This window comes from Metopolophium dirhodum, chromosome 8 (assembly GCF_019925205.1).
Source record: "Metopolophium dirhodum isolate CAU chromosome 8, ASM1992520v1, whole genome shotgun sequence".
In the NCBI taxonomy this organism is placed as follows: Eukaryota; Metazoa; Arthropoda; class Insecta; order Hemiptera; family Aphididae; genus Metopolophium; species Metopolophium dirhodum.
Window position 1 is genome coordinate 29,817,720 of NC_083567.1, and position 20,319 is coordinate 29,838,038.

Below are 20,319 nucleotides of genomic sequence, written 5' to 3' on the forward strand. Positions count from 1 at the left end.
TGTATGATCACACATTACAAAGTACAAACTAAAATCCCCAGCTTCCTAAACAGAAAAAACTATTTAAAATATTTATTTCATTAAACAAGGATTATTTAAAGGGTACCAGATTGTCAATGTATAAAAAATTTGGCTAGAGGTTAAATCATTAAAAAAAAAATTGAAGGAGGGTGTTGGCGCCCGCAGGCAAATGCATTTTAGGAAACCAAAAAAAAATTTTGAAAAATTTAACTCTAGGAATACACATTACAAAGTACAAATTAAAATGCCCAGAATCGTAAACAGAAAAAAATATTCGAAATATTTAGTTCATTCAAGAATGATTATTCACAGGGCACCAAGTTATCAATTTTAAAGTCAATACAAAATATTCAACTAGCGTTGCATTACTAAAAAAAAAAATTGTAGGAGGGTGTTGGCGCCCGCAGGCAAATGCTCTTTAGGAAACCAAAAAAAAATTTTGAATAAATTTAACTGTATGATTACACATTACAAAGTACAAATTAAAATGCCCAGCTTCTTAAACAAAAAAATCTATTTAAAATATTTAGTTCATTAAAGAATGATTATTTACAGGGCACCAAGTTATCAATTTTCACGTCAATACAAAATATTCAAGTAGAGTTACATAACAAAAAAAAAAATTGAAGGAGGGTGTTGGCGCCTGCATGTCAGTGTTTAAAAAATTTATATAGAAAGATTTAGATAGGAATTAAATAACAGAAAAAAATTCTCTGAATACTTACAAATTTAAAAATATTCATATTAAAAATCATAATTGAATTAAATTTATGAAAAAAAATTGAAAGGGGAACGTGGGCTACCGCAGGCAAATGCATTTTAAGAAGCAGATAAAAAATTTTAAAAAAATTATATTGCACCAGGTTGTTAGTGTTTTAAAAAAAGATATATATAAAAGAATCAAAAAAAGTTAAATATATAAAAAAATAAATTGAATGGGGAACGTGAGAGAACCTAGCCAGTCTCTTTTCAAATTATATATTATGTACACAGGTACTCATCGTACTCACAGGTATAGCCGGTTAATCTTGAAAAATATTTATACAAAGAAATCTACTACAGTTTAATGAAGTGAAAAAATAATTGTTTGAGAAATCTGGGTGAAATAACACTAAACAAAAGAATACGCTGGAAGCTAAATACTGCAATACACATTAACTACAATCCAAAAACTAGGTGTTCTTTACATTATAATAATGCGAACAGTTATTATGATCAGAGGTGTATCACGGTAATATATGTATTAGAAAATGTATAAAAATGAATGTAAATTATAAAGGATGCAAAGAAATTAAATGAGAAAAGGTCCTGCACGGACTCTACTATGTGATTGTAATTTATGAAGGACATAAAATGTTTAATTTAAAATAATATTGTGTTTGGTGGGTCCACAGTCAATATTAAATTAAAACTATTGATTTTATACATTTTCTATTTACAAAAACTCATAAGTATTGAACACTTTATAAAACCCTGATAAAATAATATTTTGTTATATTTTAAAATACATTTTATAATTTGTTGTGGTAAAAAAATCATTATTTAATGTTGGCTGTATTTAAGTTTTTAATAACTATACTGGTACAACTCTTGCTGACAGTCTTTAAGACCGTGTTAAAAACTATGATAATTAGTTAACATCTAATTTCCTGCCCTATCCTAACCTAACCTAACCAAATTAATAATATTTAAATATTTCCTTTCATTGTTATGTTTACAATATCGATTACCTTGATAGTTAGTAGGAAAAGATCATCGCAAAGCTCACGACCGGTGATGGTAGTCGTCTATCATTACCATAGCTTCAACTAACCGTAGGTTTACCTAACTAACCTTCTTATGACTTATTAGGACACATTGAATAAAAAGATCCTAATTTGCCGGTTGCTGAACTTAAGTGTTTGATTATCAAGTTGATCCTTAGATTGTTGACACCTTGATCCATGCTATGGATGAAGCCCATAGATAATAAAGATATGGATAGTCCACGCCTATGTTAAATACATTTTAGGCCGCGTTCCCGCGAAAGGCAATTGAGGCTCCTTTATATTGAAAGTCGATACTCGATATTGGTATACTTTATTTGGCCTCAATTGTTCCCCTCGAAGACCGCTGATAAGACCATTATGTTATATCTTTATTATCTATGATGGAGCCATACCCAGCTCACTCTTGTAAACAATTTGAAGCAGTGGCGCAGCCGGGGGGGTGGGCAGAGGGGCCATGCCCCCCCCCATCGACCGTGTTTTTTATTATTATTGTTTTTATATCAGTACGTCCATAGTATTAAAAAAGTAGAAATGTTATTCATTATCACGATTTATGATGGTCTTCTTAAATTGTGTTTATTATATATATCTGTGCCGCTGTAGTTGTACCTATTCGGTTACAAACGTGAGTGTGGTGATACGTCGTGGTATCACCACTTACTAACACGTCTAATGTTACCAATCGTTTTGTCTAGGTTAACCTAACCGGCGCGACCAATTTTATCTACATTGTAGTTTCTACAGCCATCGTGATCAGTCGTGATCAGTCAAATTAATACATTTTAAAATATGTTTTGTAAGTGTAAAACGATATTTTGTATATTTTATATTTATTTTTATATGTGTAGTTAATAATTTATTTAAAAATAATTTTTTAAAATGTAAGCCGATTTAATTTTTTTTCATTTGTAGTAATTATTAAGTTAAGTATTAAATAAAGACATTAAAATTATTATGTACAATAAAAACGTCGTTAAATATGAAATTATATACCTATACCTAAAATTCTGATTAGGTACTTAAAAGTAAAAAAAATTTTTATGGCCCGCGGTAAAAATTTTTTTTTTTTCTGGCCCGAGGTAAAAAAAGTTTGGCCACCACTGGTCTAGGCGATCAGCAGTGAATTTTATATATCGTCGGCTACCCAGTAACCCACTGTTTTAGTCATTCTTTAAACCTCTGTCTCTCAAAGGCATGCGAGGTATCTTCAATTAAAAATATGAACGGTATAATTGGTACAGTTGCTACATTTTTTTCTTATTCAGCGAAACGTATGGATAAATTAAAACATTTCATTGATGCAGGTAATTCTAATAAAAGTGGTCATAATACAAAAAAAACAAAATTAAAAAAATTTTGTGAAACACGATGATCGACAACGGTTGATCGACATGATTCACTTATAACATTCAAAGAACTGTACATTTATATAATTTATACTCTAGAACATCTTGAGAAATATGATACAAATCCTGAAACGTCAACCAAAGCGTCGTTATATGTGAGTGCTATAACTAAGAGTGATTTCCTTATCTCTCTGGAAGTAGCTGTAACTTGCTTCTCATATATAATACAATTAAGTCAAGTACTACAAAGTAAACAGCAGGACCTATCTAAAGCTTTAAATGATGTTATGATTGTTAGAGAAGCTTTAGAAGCCATTCGAGAAGATGCTGATAAATCCTTTAAGGAAATAATGAAAAATGTTACCACAATAGCTTCTGAACTTGAAATTGAAATACGCATGCCTCGAATCTGTGGGAGACAAACTGCCCGAAACAATGTCAATGCCAAAGACGCAGAGGAATATTATAAAATAGTAATATTTATACCATTTCTTGATAATTTAATCTTACAGTTGCATTCAAGATTTGATAAAATACTAGAAACAATTATACCACTAGAAGGACTCATACCATCTAATTTGTCACATTATGATGACCAAGCAATCTTAGCTGCTGCTTCTATTTACGAGGATGACTTTTTAGTTAGTATGAATACATGTTTGAAAGCCGAGTTATTCATACGGAGAAATCAATGGCAATTGAGAGAAAATTTACCAGAGACTGCTGTAGAAGCAATTCAACACTGCACAGAGCTTTTTCCAAATATAAAGAAGATTCTTCAATTATTTGCTACTCTGCCTGTAACATCCGCTACTCCAGAACGTACATTTTCAGTTCTTAAAAGACTGAAAACATATTTAAGAGCTACAATGAATGAAGAAAGGTTGAATGGTTTGGCCTTAGCTACAATAAATAAAGATGAATTGGAATATGAAAACGTAGAAAAAGATATAATGACTGCATTTATAAATAAATCTCCTAGGAGGATGAAAGTTGTAGATTGGACATAATAATAGTATTAAATATATTTACCTTATATTTATTAAGTTGTTTGCAATAAATTATTATAAATAAAAAGTTGTTAAATATTTTGTTAATTTCAGCCGGATGTATTTAGTGTTATATGTAGTCACATAATAAGTATACGAATTATCTCAATTATTTTTTATAATTAAAACAGTAAAAATTTAATTTTTATAAGTTTTTTATTGCCCCCCCCCCTTTTTAGAAATCCTGGCTACGCCACTGATTTGAAGCACATAAAAGCGATCAACGCGTCTCTATTAATGATTTATCAGCATCTAAGCCCAGCCCACCTTCGTATTATTCTCTATGCAAAAAGTAAATTTAAGACAAATTTGTAAATCAATGCACAGTCTCTCTATTGTACCTACTAATATTTGTGATTTCATTAATTTTCAGTATTTTATATTATTAGATTGGGAAAACATAAGACAATATAATTTACACAAGACTGTGGCTAACACAATCATATTTTGATAAAAGTATATGATATAAGTACCTTCTATATTTGAATTAATCGTTTTTTTTTCGGGTCATTTATTGGTGGACGGCACTTTAACTACGGTCCCTCAACTTACTGAGGCAAGCTTGAGGCATTTCCTTTTAGGAAATTAATTAAATCCTCAAACATAACTCTTAATTCAAGAGTTTGTAACTACTACAATCATAATATAATATGAGTATAGTATATTTCGTAATATTTTTTTATACTATTTACTGTTAGTGAAATATTAAGTTTGTATTTCTAATATAATATATTTTATGATATTTATGGACGACACTTGCACCATGGCCCCTCGATATAGTAATGTGGCGACCCGGCACATCTCTTTTAGATAAATGATTAAATACTTAATCAAGTCTTCCAATTTACTAAACATTTATATTTTGTAGATGATTTGAAGAAAAATTTAAAATTGAAGAGAGACTGTGTGAATTAACAACTTTTTTGGTATGAAATGTTTATTTGAACACCTGTTATAATGTGTTATATTGAACTTAAGTTAATTTTTTATAATGTACTATAGTAAACATTTGATCATTTATTACAATATACGTATATTATACATAGATTTCAAGTATGATTTTTTTTAGTTTTTTTTTTGAAAGCTACCTACTACAATACAAGACACTTTATTTTTATATTTTGAAGCAATATATGTTTTGGATTATTTAGATCTATATAAACTAATTTTCAGACCCATAGTATTTAAAGTTTGTATGATCAAAGTCGTGAAACCAAATTTTATCAGACTCTACTAGAATGTTGTAGTTAAATTAAACTATAATAAGTATGTGGTATAACCTTCTATGATAATTTGTTATGAATATAATATTTTAAGTAATAGCTCAAATTTAGCACTTTTATGGTACTTAATACATTTTCCTAATATTTTAACAGAAATTATGGAGCTAAAAATATAGAAATACCTATATTATGTCACAGTCCATAGTTCATAGTTTTGTTTCATTTATAATAATAATGCTTTTTAATATACTTTTTCATGAATTAATATTTATTACAGTTGGCTTTTATGATTTGTTTGAACTATTAGTACGTATTTTTTTTGGGAGATCCCTATTATTAAAACACCGTTACCAATATGCGTTTTTTTTGGGTTAGTTATAGAAAAATAAATTACATTAATAGCAATAATATTAAAAAATATGGTTGATAATTTATTGTTTTTCGTATGATTTTATATCATTCAATTCAAATTTAAAACATCCTACAGTGAGTAACTTTTACTTACCTAACATACTCCTGTTACTGAGTTACTCCTATAAATTGCAAGGTACTATTTACCAACTGTACAGTAGAGTGGCAAAGTTACTTATCCAACCTTCTTTTTTTAGCTTTAAAATAATTAGGGTCATGCTCTTAGTAAATAAGATATACTTTTAATAATATATTTTTATTCCAATTATAATGTAACTACTAATTTCTTTTCTTTTTTAGATTTCATTAAGTGGACCATTGATATCGAAACAATTAACAAATATGCGCATTCCAATTTCAAAAGAAGAAAGGCTGATTAGGATTGAAGCAATGAATTTGATTTTTAAATGTTTTTACAAGACTACCGCTAGCGAACCGCGGCGGCCAAACCGCGCGTCTGAACAGGTCTATTGGAAAAGCATTGTTTAATTTTAGAGAGCGGAAGCGGTCGACCGCTCGAAAATTAAACAAGAGCGGTCGCAAGCAGCCGACCGCGCCGATCAGCGGCGCTGTTTTTCCCGTATGAATATGCCAATTGAATAACCCGTGTTTAATCGTCGGCGGTTATCCGCCGCGGATAAAAACCGCGACCGCGCGCGGCCAAACCGCTCCGTGTGTAACCAGCTGAGGATGTCAGATTTTTAGCGCACCATTTATTTCTCTCTCTGACCCAATCATTGTAGTGTTTTCTTAATCGTACATTTGGTATGCTACGCGTGGGTCAAAGATGGAAAACAAATAGTGCGCTGACATCCCAACCGGCAACAAGTTTACACGAGTGAGCTGGGTATGGCTCCATCATAGATAATAAAGATATTGATAGGACATAATGGTCTAATCAGCGGTCTTATTATCTATGGGCTTCATTCATAGCATGGATTAAGGTGTTAACAATCAAAGGATCAACTTGATAATCAAACACTTAAGTTTGGCAACCTGCATCTCAGGATCTTATTATTCAAAGTGTCCTAATGAGTCATAAGAAGGTTAGTTAGGTAAACCTATGGTTAGTTGAAGCCAAAGAGTCAATAAGGCCTTTGCAATTCAAGATCTTTTCCTACGTATTCGGCAGTGTTAACATAACTATTCTACCTTTACACTTTTTCTTCCCCCGTCTCTCACAGCTATATACAGGTTCAGCCACTCTCATTCCACACCTCTATATGATCGGTATTCTGTCTATCCATCTCTTCTTCAGTCTTCTCGTCCATCATTTCTCCCCTAAATTAACTTCTATAGCCACTCTCACTATCTCTTATCATACAGTGACCGAACCACCTAAACCTATTCTCTTTTGTTTTCACTGCAATATGTACACTACCCTTAATTAATTAATTTCTTATTCTATCCTCTTTTGTACCTTAACACCTTACTTATTATTCTCATATCTGCTACTCTCACTCCACTTACCTACCCTAACCTTACATTTCTTTTTCATCTTTCCCTTTCATACACCAAACATTCTGAAATCCTGTTGACCCATTTCCTTATCTTCGCCATATCACACACTTCCTAATTCCTATTCACTCAGTCTCTAGTTACCTACAAGTCATCGTACTTGATTATCGGTGAAAATATTTAAATATCATTGAGCGAATTCCCTACTCGAAAGAATTGCTTAAAAAAATATCATACCTCACCAATTTTCTAATTTTGAACACGACTTTATCGATAGCCCGAATAGCGTTATACCAGTATAGTTACAATACAAATATTGAAAATTTTCGGGCAATACATCCCCTGATCAATTAACTATAATAAAAAAAAACCTACTGAGAAATAAGAAAATACATACCCCGTGACGGAATCAAAATCTGCTACGAAACTTAGTCTTCGAAACACTGAAACGTTCACACATTTCAATCTGCTTATGATATATTATTCCCAGTTTGAAAATGTTCATTGACGAATACCATTTCTGAAATAACACGCATCTTATGCAGTAAAATGTTCTACAATATTCTAATGACCTATGCGTTACAGTCTACAGATATTATATAAACCTACCAATAAATACCTAATATAATTTTTATTACACAGAGTTTGTATTTTTAAATGTTGTATTCAAGAATTTATTAGTTTTATTTGTATACCTAACAACAATTACATTTATTCACAAGTCAGTTATCAACTAGAACTCGACTACGAGTAAGACAGCGTTTGGATTGTTCGGACTGGCGTATAATTTATTATTATTATACATTGCGCCTTTGGTAGGCAGTAGTAAACGTATATGCTTCTACATTACTTAGTTAACAGATTTTCGTTTGAGGTGTTCTCTTAAAACCCAAATATTTAATGCCCGTATCCCGTATGCATAGAAGATGTATGTTTCACATTTAACGAAAACTAAAACTATCGTGACGGAACTGAATTACGAAGAACGTATAAAACAAAAATAATCGTCACCAAGTGATAGGGTATAATCTGCTATGTACTTACAAATCATATTAAATAACATTAATCATTATGTATTTTCTTATTTTGTTAGGTAGGTATAAAAACCTACCTTCCTACTTATAAAAGCATTACCTAATCATTGATTTAAAATTTTAAAAATTATTCTACTATAACAATAAATTAACAGTTGTAGGCAAAGTATTATAATTTAAGGTATTTTTCATAATATCCTAATTTTTGTACACCTATAACAACTACTCTACGTCTAGCGGGTATATAAGTTTGTCTGACACTAAATATTTACATTAGGTTTACCGCGTCCACAGAGTAGTAGGACAAAACTTACGTAATTATTTATTCTTCCGGCGAAACGCGGTCCCTTTGAGTGTATAATATTGTCTAGTGTCAGAGCTGTGCGTCTCCGTCAAGGAAAATGCAGCGCGCGTCTTCATATATCCGATCCAAAAGTTCAGTCTGGAAGTATTGAGATTAATGACATTTATAAAAATAGGCACCTAGCTTAATATGCTTAATAGCACCTAACGAAATATGTGAGTACGTATTGGAATCGCTGTTCGTCTCAAACGATTGTCATTTTCCATAGATTATTTATAATTATAACCTAACCGTCCCAATCATAGAAAATATATATATGGTCCTAACCGATGGATGATGGATATTTTTACATTATCTTCAAAAAAACATTTATTTGTTTCTACTAGACGCAAATGCGGTAAATTGAATTCAAATTTATAATATAGATAACGGTTTTAGATTCTGAGTGAAACGATGAATGTATTGATTTTACAATGATGTGTGTTTTTTTTTTTATTTTTTTTTTTATTTTTTTATTTTTGTGTCTGTGTACACGATAAGTAGTCGAAATAATGCTTCGATTTTCGACTTCAGTATCTTGTTCGATGGGAAAGTGAATATCGTTGGTGCATTGGGGAGGTCAAAATTTTAATTTCACAGTAGTTTTCAAAAGCGATGTGAAAAACAAAAGAAAAATTAAGGAAAAACGGGAATTTTTACGCAAAATCGATTTTTAACAAAATCGATTTTGGTTATTGGTGTAACTCTAAAACAAATGACCGTAGATGCATGAAATTTTCACTGGTTGTTTATATTTGCATTTTCTATACACAATACAATTTTGAAAATAATTTGACTTTTTTTGAACTGTTTACGGACATTGTCAGTTTTCAGTTTTTTTAAATTTTTTTTCTATAAATATCAATAAAATTTTATTTGTTGGGTAAAAAAGCTTGAAAATTTAATAGAAGGCTCCTAGGTTATTGTTTCAAAGGCAGATGAAAAAAATTAAAAATCCTTAGTCACAGTTTTTTTTTATACACGTTTAAAGTTCAAATCTTGAAAAAATACGGAAAAATCACGAAAATTTGCAAATTATTTTGAGTTAGAAATTCATAAAAAATTTTTTTTTTAAATCTAAGATTTTAAAATCTAATACAAGATTCCTCATAAGTTTGTCTAACTTTATCAAAAAAAAAATTTCTACAAGAAAGTCAAATTAAATTTTTATGAGCGTTTTAAATTCATATTTTCACAACATTAGATATTCACTCGATTTCTCATGTACCGATTTCCTTATTTTCTTGTAATTCAAAAACGAATAACTGTAGATACATGAAAATTTCACTGAATGTTTATATTAGCATTTCCTATACACCATACAATTTTGAAAATATTTTGACACTTTTTGAGCTGTTTACGGGCATTTTCAGTTTTCAATTTTTTTAGTTTTTTTTTCTATAAATATCAATAAAGTTTTATCTGTTGGGCCAAAAAGTGTAAAAATTTAATACAAGACTCCTGATATATTTTTACAATAGCAGTTGAAAAATATTGAAAATACATAGGCACAGTTTTTTTTTATAAGCATTTAAAGATCAAATTTGGACAGAATTTATCAAAATCTCGAAAATTATCAACCATTGTAATTAATAAATTATAAAATGTTCAGTTTTTATAGCTAAGGATTGAAAATTTAAAACAAGATTCCATGTAAATAGATAATTCGGTTACCAAAAAATCTAAAAAATACACAAGCACAGTTTATTTGTATAGTCATTTTAAGTTCAAATTTGGACGAAATTACATAAAAACCTAGAATAACTATTTTAGTTATTTTGTTGTGATTGTATAATATTATTCGTGGGCACTTGAAACTTCTAATTTGTAATATTTTCATCGATATATTATGATGATAGTATCACGGTTTGTTGTTGATGTATAACGCGTTATATGTACCTAATGGATATTGTGATATGATTAATTTGGAATTTATTATAGGTCAATTTTTTTTTAATACCATAGATAAGTGTATAATATGTCTTATACCTAGACTGACATATCGTCTCCACTCAGAATCGTTTTTCTTATACAATGATATATCATTGAATTCAAATTTAATACCATCCATTATACAGTGACCCACTTGTAACCTACAGTACAGCAGAGCGACATCCACTTGCCCACCTTTTTTTACTTGGTAACAATTTATTTATTACTTGGTTTATAAACAAATTCTAATTGATATAAAATAGTAATTATATAAAAATAGTTTTATTGATCCCAATATTTAAAAATAATTTTTCAAATAAAATAATAAAAAAAATTTGAGAAATACCTATTAATTAATATGTATTACCTAAATAACAAAATAACTAAATACATTTTTTTTTTTTTTAAACATTTTCACGTCCCCCCCTCCTCCTTACGAAATTGTGTCACTCCTCCTTAGAGTGGTGCGCCCCTTAGGTCAAGAGCCCTTGAAATAGTGCATGTTAAAAAATCAGCTATATCCTCCCCCCCACCCTTTGACAAAATCATTTGACTCATTTAGCTACTTTATGAATTAAGAACGATACATTGAACGTACAAAACTGTACCTACCTACATAATAGTTATCAACCTATTAACCCATCAATAATATTATATTTTTTATTGTGTACACTAATCGATTGGTATATACAAAATAACGTTAAGTTATAAATAGGACGTGGATTTAAATGCATTAAAAATAAGAAAAATGTCTTAAAAATACGATTTAATGCACTTATATTACAAAGCTTAATAAAATGGCCAGAAAAATTAAAAGTCCAATTTAAACGAATATAAAATAGAATTTAGATAAGTGTATAGGTAGTGTATTCGTTATATTTTGAGTTTCATTATAGCACATCAGTCGATCAGATGCTATTTAATATTTTAAAATAAAAAAATTCGACAGTAATTCCATATTGGCAAGTGTTGTTTTCTATAACTGAAGACTGAAGTTATAGTATCGAACATAATGGGTACGTAAAAAAATAGAAATATAAGAAAAAAAATTACCTTTATTTAATTGTATTTAATTTTTTTCTAATAAGTTTTTATAAAATTGACTTTATCCCATATAAATGTTCTAATTTCATTTTTCATTCGTTGATAATATATAAAACGAATTCTTTGCTTGGAAAGCAATGTTTTAGAAAATTCAGAAAATGCAGTTTATATTTAAATATTATAAATAATAATTTCTGATGCATTAATGCGGAAGAGTGAGGGGGTTGTCCACCCCCTATGAAAATACAAAAATATTTATAATTCATGTTTATACCGATTTTCTACCGAAAAAATAAATTACTTTAATCTCAATATTATTTATTAGTCAACCATATCTTTGATCAGAATCGTTTTTCGTTTGTTCGTTTTGTATTTTAATAATTTATACGTGGATAGGTATATTATTATTACTAATAATTATAGTAGTTGTGTTTGTTTTATTTCATTAATTTATTTAGTACTATACCAATAAATTATATATTAATTAATAATTTTTAAAACATTGTGTTCAAAAAAATAAAAATAAAATGTGATTGTAATTAGAGTCTTGTAATGTACCTACCTATATTTAAAAAATAAATAAATATAATAATAACTATTGAACTTTTAGGGACATAATAGGTAACCCATTCGTGTATGTAGTATTACACTATTTATATAGGTATATTTATATACCTATACGAGTATATGAGTAGGTATATTATTCATAAGTGCGCACACGTCAGGATAGGCAGTTGACCATTAAACCAAAATATTTATATATTTATATTAAGTACCCTGTATAGAGGTATTCACCTATTAATTATAATTATTCTACAAACAGGGACTGGAAAAACGACGACGGCGTTTATATCTCGCGTATTTTATACATTTCTAGTCCGGAACTAAAATATGCGCCTACAACACTTGGATAGCACATTTTTCGTGACATTAAATATTTGTTTTAAGTCTTAAAAGTAAATTTAAGCCCCAAAAGAATATAAAAACAAACTTACTTTAATTATCGACTCTTTCGGCGGAATCCGTGACGTGTGTGAACTGCGACGCCCATGAGGAAACGCTCCAGAATACAGCCAGAACTTAGAATATTGTGATTTATGAAAAATAAAATTATACGAAACGCAGTAAGTTTTTTGCTCATATCTTCTTTGCTTATTGAAATTTTAGAATTTTTAATCGACTGTGTCTTCTGCAACGACTTTGAGATTTGCCATAGATTAAATAAATAAATGATAGATATTATACTAGGTACGTCAATATGATGAATCCACGGATATAATATTATAATGCAACTTTTTATATCAAAGAGTTCCGTGTTAAGGACCAATTTGTTCATTGAAATTTGATATGACAATAAACCAAAATAGTTTATAATTTTGAATTTGAATTATAATAATATGATATAGGTATTATTTAAATTATTATTTTCGTTTATCAATTTAATTATTGATTAAGGTGGTGAATAGATATCAGAAGCACAAGAATATTTTTATAAGAGCATATTGTATTTTATGAATTATTAAATAAAAATGTTTATTGTTTGTATTAATACCTACACCATAATAGGGAACTAAAATTTTGTAAATGATGTACAAATGTATTTTTGGTGTTTTAAGGCTGCAGTAAGATCAATTTATGAGAATCCTTGCATTAAATTGTTAGGATTATTTGATATGAATAATTATTTTATTACATATAGGTTTATTACATATTGGTAAGTCGATCAGAAACTATATTTACACTGAATGTTAATAGTAAAAAGCTATTAAAAAATCTATTATTTGTATTTATTTGTTTATAATTAAGACTTAAATATTAGCAGTAGCAGTAATCTTGTTCCTTTCACAAAATGTTTTTTAATTATTTTTAATTTAATTTACATTTATCCCAAAGTGATCTCTGAATAATCATTCAATGATGAATTTAATAGTTACATTCTCGGTTATATTAATTGGAATTAAAATAAACTACAGTTTCCAGCTTCTACTACAACATTATTTTATATTTTATTTTGTGTTTTTAATTTTTTAAATGCAGTCTGCACCTCGTGTTGGTGATTTTACACGTAATATAATAAAATTGATACTACTGATGAGTAGGTAAGTACCGTATTGTTTAATCAAATTATTTACACGATTATTAACTAAAAAAATATCTATGAAGTATAAACATCCGCATTTCTATTAACTATAAATTCATAATTGTATGAGCTATACATGTTACATATATTTTTCGAAAAAACTATTTAAAAAAACAAGAATAATTCCTATTTGATGTCACACGGGTTGAACTAGCAACTGACTGCTACGACAACTGTGCAATTTTTTTTAAGCAAAATACGTTTTGAAAACGTCCAGAAAAGAGTTTGTTTTAAGACTGTCTGTCTTGATAACAACTAATTTAATTTAGAGTGTATTGTTATATTATATTATAATGAAATTAATAATTATAGTAAAATATATAATTGCAAGACATTTAATACCTATATCTATAGCCATCTAGGGTATAAACTACACTAAAAAGGGTGTAAGTATGCTAATAAAATATATGAGGTGTATAATGTATTTATGTATATAAAAATATAAAATATAAAGATTAATAACATTATATTGTTTTAAATACTTCGCGCAAACCTAAGGTGATACCCGGCGTATAGTATAACATGCAAAAAGGTGCGTATTAAACTTGGCGTGGTGAAACGAAGACGGTCTCGCGTATTTTATACATTGCGCTATTGGGATTAAACTTATAAATGCTTCTACGTCACCTAGTTAACAGATTGTCCGTGGCAATGAATATTTAATTTAAGTCTAAAAAGTAATTAATGTAAAATAGTAGGTAATAATATGAAAACAAACTTACTCGTAAACATCTTCTCTTCCGGTGAAACGTAGCTAGAGTGCCGCCATCGCCGAAGAAACAGCTATCTTCATCCATCTTCATCTAATCACCTCACTCCGATGAACTGAAACTTGAAAGTATCGAAATATTTTATGAAAATAACCTGATCAAACGAAATTTGCGAGTTTGTGTTACAACTTATCCGGTTTAACGAACTGTCCGTTTATATTTGTAGCCTATTATTTTTTTGTTCACTGAAATCAAAATATACAATATATTATATTTATAATACAATAGTATTTCTGAAACTATTAGAATTGTTAACCGTCGCCAACGAATTTCGACAATTGACGACTGCCATAGATATTATAAAATATATTATTTATTATGATAAATCCAAAGAACTTATATATTATTATATAAGTACTCAGTATACCTATACGGTATATTTATTATAAATAATTTATAAATCGTTATGTTAAATCGTATGTTCTTTTACAGAAATCTTTGTGATCTGCATTGCACCTATTCTGGTTTTCTATTTCAATTATAGTTCGCATGCCAAATTGAACTATACAAACTGGTCCGCAAGTTTATAGACATTCTAATACATTCAGTGCCAATAGACAAAGTGTTTGAGAAGTTATATATTTTTGGTACCTAATTAATTTACAATATGAATTATTATAAGTTACCTATGTAGGTACTTGTCCAAAACTCGACTACCTGCAAATCATTGGTTTTTATGGTATAGCCTTACGAAGTTCACGATTTTCGGTGTTTTACGCACACGTACAACGCTTAAAGTTTACCGAGCTTAAGTATTACAAATTATTTTTTTTTCAATCTAGGTAAATCAACGTTTTAAAATTGATGATGCAAAAATAATTCTGACACCCACCCATGGTGGTTTTACATAACAAGTCGAGGGATGTTTTTGATTTTAATTGTTCGAGCAAGCGCAGTGTGGTACACCGGGTACATATGAAAATACCAAAAATTTCAATTAGTTATAATACATATAACTTAAAAATAAGACTGACCGCCAAGTTCAGACTTCCCTGACGTTTTCAGTTAAAAACTAATGATTTCCGGCAATTATTTTTTGCAATATCGTTCTTAATTCCTTGTTACTTGTAATATATACATATGCCTATTTTAAAAATATTATTCGTGGGTAATTAAAACGTCTAAAATATATTATCATATACAAATACGATAATAAACAAATAATAATAATTCAACTTAAACGGCTACGGTATTAATGATATTTAATAATATTAATATAAATATAGTATACAATATCCTAGGCTGACAAATCGTCTCCACTTAAAATCGTTTTTCGTATACTATGATATTATATCATTGAATTCAAATTTAACACTATCCATAACAGTCACCCACTTGTAACCTACTGTTCAGCAGAGTCAATTCCAATTTTTTTTTTTAGATTCTGAGGTAAGCGATGAATATATTGATTTTACAATGATGTGTGTTTTTTTTATTTATTTTTGTGTCTGTCATCACCTTTTAGGACAGTAAAAGTGCTTGAATTTTCTTTAACAGTAACTTTTCAGATAGGAAAGTGAATCTAGTTGGTACTATGGGGGGTCAAAAGTAAAATTTTCCCAGTAGTTTTCAAAAGCGACGTGAAAAACAAAGGAAAAACGGGAATTTTTTACGCAAAGTCCGTTTTCGAGAAAATCGATTTTGGTTTTTGGTGCAACTCTAAAACAAATGACTGAATGCTTATATTAGCATTTTCTATACATCATAACATTTTCCAAATATTTTGACTTATTTTGAGCTGTTTACGGACATTTTCAGTTTCCATTTTATTTTAGTTTTTTTTTCTATAAATATCAATAAAATGTTATTTGTTGGTTAAAAAAGCTTGAAAATTTAATAGAAGGTTCCTAGGTTATTGTTTCAAAGGCAGATGAAAAAAATTAAAAATCCTTAGTCACGGTTTTTATTTATAAGCATTTAAAGTTCAAATATTGACAAAATACGGAAAAATCACGAAAATTATCAAATTATTTTGAGTTGAGAATTCATAAAAATTTTTCTTTTTCAATCTAAGATTCAAAATTGTAATACAAGATCATCCATAAGTTTACCTACCTATATCAAAAAAAAAATGTCTACAAGAAAGTCAAATTAAATTTTTATGAACGTTTGAAATTCATATTTTTACAACATATAATATTCACTCGATTTCTCATGTAACGATTTTCTTATTTTGTTGTAATTAAAAAACGTATGACTGTAGATACTTGAAAATTTCACTGAATGTTTATATTAGCATTTTCTATACATGATAAAATTTTGAAAATAATTTGATTCTTTTTGAGCTGTTTACGGACATAGTCAGTTTTCAATTATTTTAGTTTTTTTTTCTATAAATATCAATAAAATTTTATTTGTTGGGTAAAAAAAGCGTGAAAATTTAATATAAGGCTGCTGATATATCGTTCTAATAGAAGTTGAAAAATATTAAAAATACATAGACACAATTTTTTTTTATAAGCATTTAAAGTTCAAATGTTGACAACATTTATCAATTTTATAATTTATTAATTATTTTGTAGTTAAAAATGTATAAAATGTTTAACTTTTATGGCTAAGGATTAAAAATTCAAAACAAGGTTCCACGTAAATAGGTTATATATAAATTACTTTATTCACTATAATATCATCAAATATACTTGGTAATATCATAGGCTGACGGACCGTTTTCGCTCAGAATCGTTTTTCTTATACAATGGTATTATATCATTGAATTCAAAATTAACACCATCCATTACAGTGACCCACTTGTAACCTACTGTACAGCAGAGCGACATCCACTTACCCACCTTTTTTCAATTGACCTCCCTTTTTATTTAATTCCTGATAAACGAGGTTTGGATAAGTACCTACCTACATAATAGGTACCTGTCCTACCTATATTAATTAAAAACTATTTTTAACACGACGTATTTACTTATTATTTTTGTCTTTTAGTTTATCTAATTTTGTATGATTAAAATATGTTTCCTTTATACCCAAATGATTTTTAAGTACCTACAAATAATATAGAACTCAATTTTATTTTAACAATAAATACTTTTATTAATACAGTGTTGACTTTGTAGATGGGTAGTAATAAATTAACTGTACATTCAGGATTACATGCATTCAGGTGAATAATTATAAGATTGCAATGATCGATGTAAGATGTTAGATGTAAGATGTAAGAATGTAAGATGTATGGTTGATTCATCAATACGATGCTGGGTGGACTTGAGGACTTCCCATGTTCAGCGACCGGCGTCGACCCGCCTTGTGGCACAGCGGAAACTTCGTACAGCTGACTGTTCGACAAAGACACTGTAATATTATTTGAAAAATATTATTTCTACTTAATCGTAATAACTGAGTATAATGAGTTTAATATTATATTATATTACAATAAATATTAAGTACCTATATTATTAGCTTTTAATAATTGGGACCAGTGCCGCAATACTTGGTACATATTGGTGGGTGTGCGACCAAATATATAGGGCCCATGTATAGAGGCAAAACTACAGGGGAGGGGAGAGGGGGGCTATAGCCCCCACCCCCCAACTACGATTCAGACCCCTCCAAAAAATATTCCTTATTTATTTAGATATAAGGCGTTTATAGGTTATTTTAAATTAATAGTTTTGTTAGGTGTGCTGTAGCCCCCCAGAATTTTTAAGAATAGTTGCGACTATGGTCATGTACCAATAGGTCATTAAATATTACTTGCAACATATTGCTTGTTGTTTTTAGCTATTTATACGTTATATTATGTAGTTAATATAATATACAGTGCTTACAGGTAGGTGAAGAGCATTGAACACATTGCACATTGTATTGATTGTACACAGATAGGTGAGGACTGAGGAGCAAAGTAGTATGCGGCCCTTAAAACCATTTATTTTTTTTCTTGTCCCAATTTAAATGTAATAAATCATCAGCCGTCACAACATAGAAAAATTAGGAAATTCGAGAATATGACATTGGAGGTATAATTCAGCCCCCGGCCATTCGAAATTATTATTTTTATTATTTTGTTATAATTATAGTTAGGACTTTGTTTTATATTATAATAAATATTAAATAATAATAATTATGATTCTAATGTATTCATTTTTTTTTTAATTTTCATATACATATGAAATACTGGGCCCCACTGAGAAAACTGTGTGGGGGCCCAAATTCATTAGTTTATATTTTTTGATAAAATAATAAGATAGTAAGATACCACTTTGTAAAACACATTAAAATAATAAAAAGTTCCAAATAGTTCGGCCACTGGCCCTGGGGTCCATTGTTATGATTTAACGGGGGCCCGGGGGTTCTTTGCACCCCTAGCACCCCCAATTGTTGCGGCACTGCAAATGTGTATATATGTATGAAATATATATTATGCTGATGCGATGTTTAGTACACATCGTGTAAATAACCGTCCGGGACGCCTGGTGGTAAATAGTTATGATAGAGTCTACAGTGAAGTAGTTGATAGAGTCTATAGTCGGCGGTTGATAGTTGGATGGTGAAGAATGAAGAGTCATAGTCGGTGGTCGATAGTGGAACTCGAGGACTGACAACGACCTGAAGAGGACCTGCGGACGACCAGCTCAACCCACATTTGGACATCGGCACCCACGACACACCATGGCCCGATCGGTAGCCCGGAGTTATAATTTATAAGTATACTTTCGATGTTGTAACTTGTAGTAGATAATAATAATACATTGATATTCAATAACAGATATACAAATATATATATTACGTTGAGTACTTTGCTTCACATAAGGTAACCCTGATCCCTAGTAATAATATCACACACCGAGGTCGAGTCTCCGAGACCTCGTTAATATAAACAGAACGACACATGAACGGATAAGAGCCCAGGTGAAGAGGAGACGTTACATTACCTATGTAATATTACAATACTACGGAAATTAAACTACCTAGTTAATTATTACGATAGTACAAAAATTAATTGCTGGAAATCATTAATTTGTATGGTATAGCCAACATATACGTGTTTAATCTATGACCGTAATAAGTGTAATAAATAATTACCAAATTCACAAATAATTATTTCTAAATGTGATTATATGTATTTCATAATTGGTTTCAAATTGGGAATACTCCACTGTATTAGGGTCAGGGTTGTTATGTTTAAAACAACAATAAAAACCGTGTGTTTAAAACAATATTTTTAATAAATTTTAAATTAAAATAATCAAAGGTTTTTTTCTACTCTGCGGGATACTTTTTTTGAATGATTATTTTTGTAGAAAATCAACATTATCAACGTTTTAAAAATTAAAAACGATGACATCCAAAAAAAATTGTTGTAGACAAAACTCCATAATTGAAAATAAGCACGAAGCACGACCTGATTAAGAATAACAACACAATGACATTAAGACTGATGAGGGATGATTACATGTTTTTTTCCAACCCTGAATTTAGGTTCAATTAGGGAAGACGGGCAATTTTTATTTTTTTGACATTATGCGTTGAACGGCGTATTGTATAGGCAATAAATGTACATTAATATTGTGTTTAATATCAAAATGTTGCTATTATTATTAAAAATTGCAATATTGTTAATACTTACAATTTTTTTTACACCATATAATAATATTTAATCGATATTAGGTAGGTAGCTCTACCTAGTATTTTGGTAGTAGATTTATACACAGATTATTTTGGGATCAAATATTATTCTGAATATTAAAACGTGAATAAATAATTGGAATATAGATAAATTAAATACCTATTTAGTTATTAAGCTCATGGATTAAATTACTTACTCGCT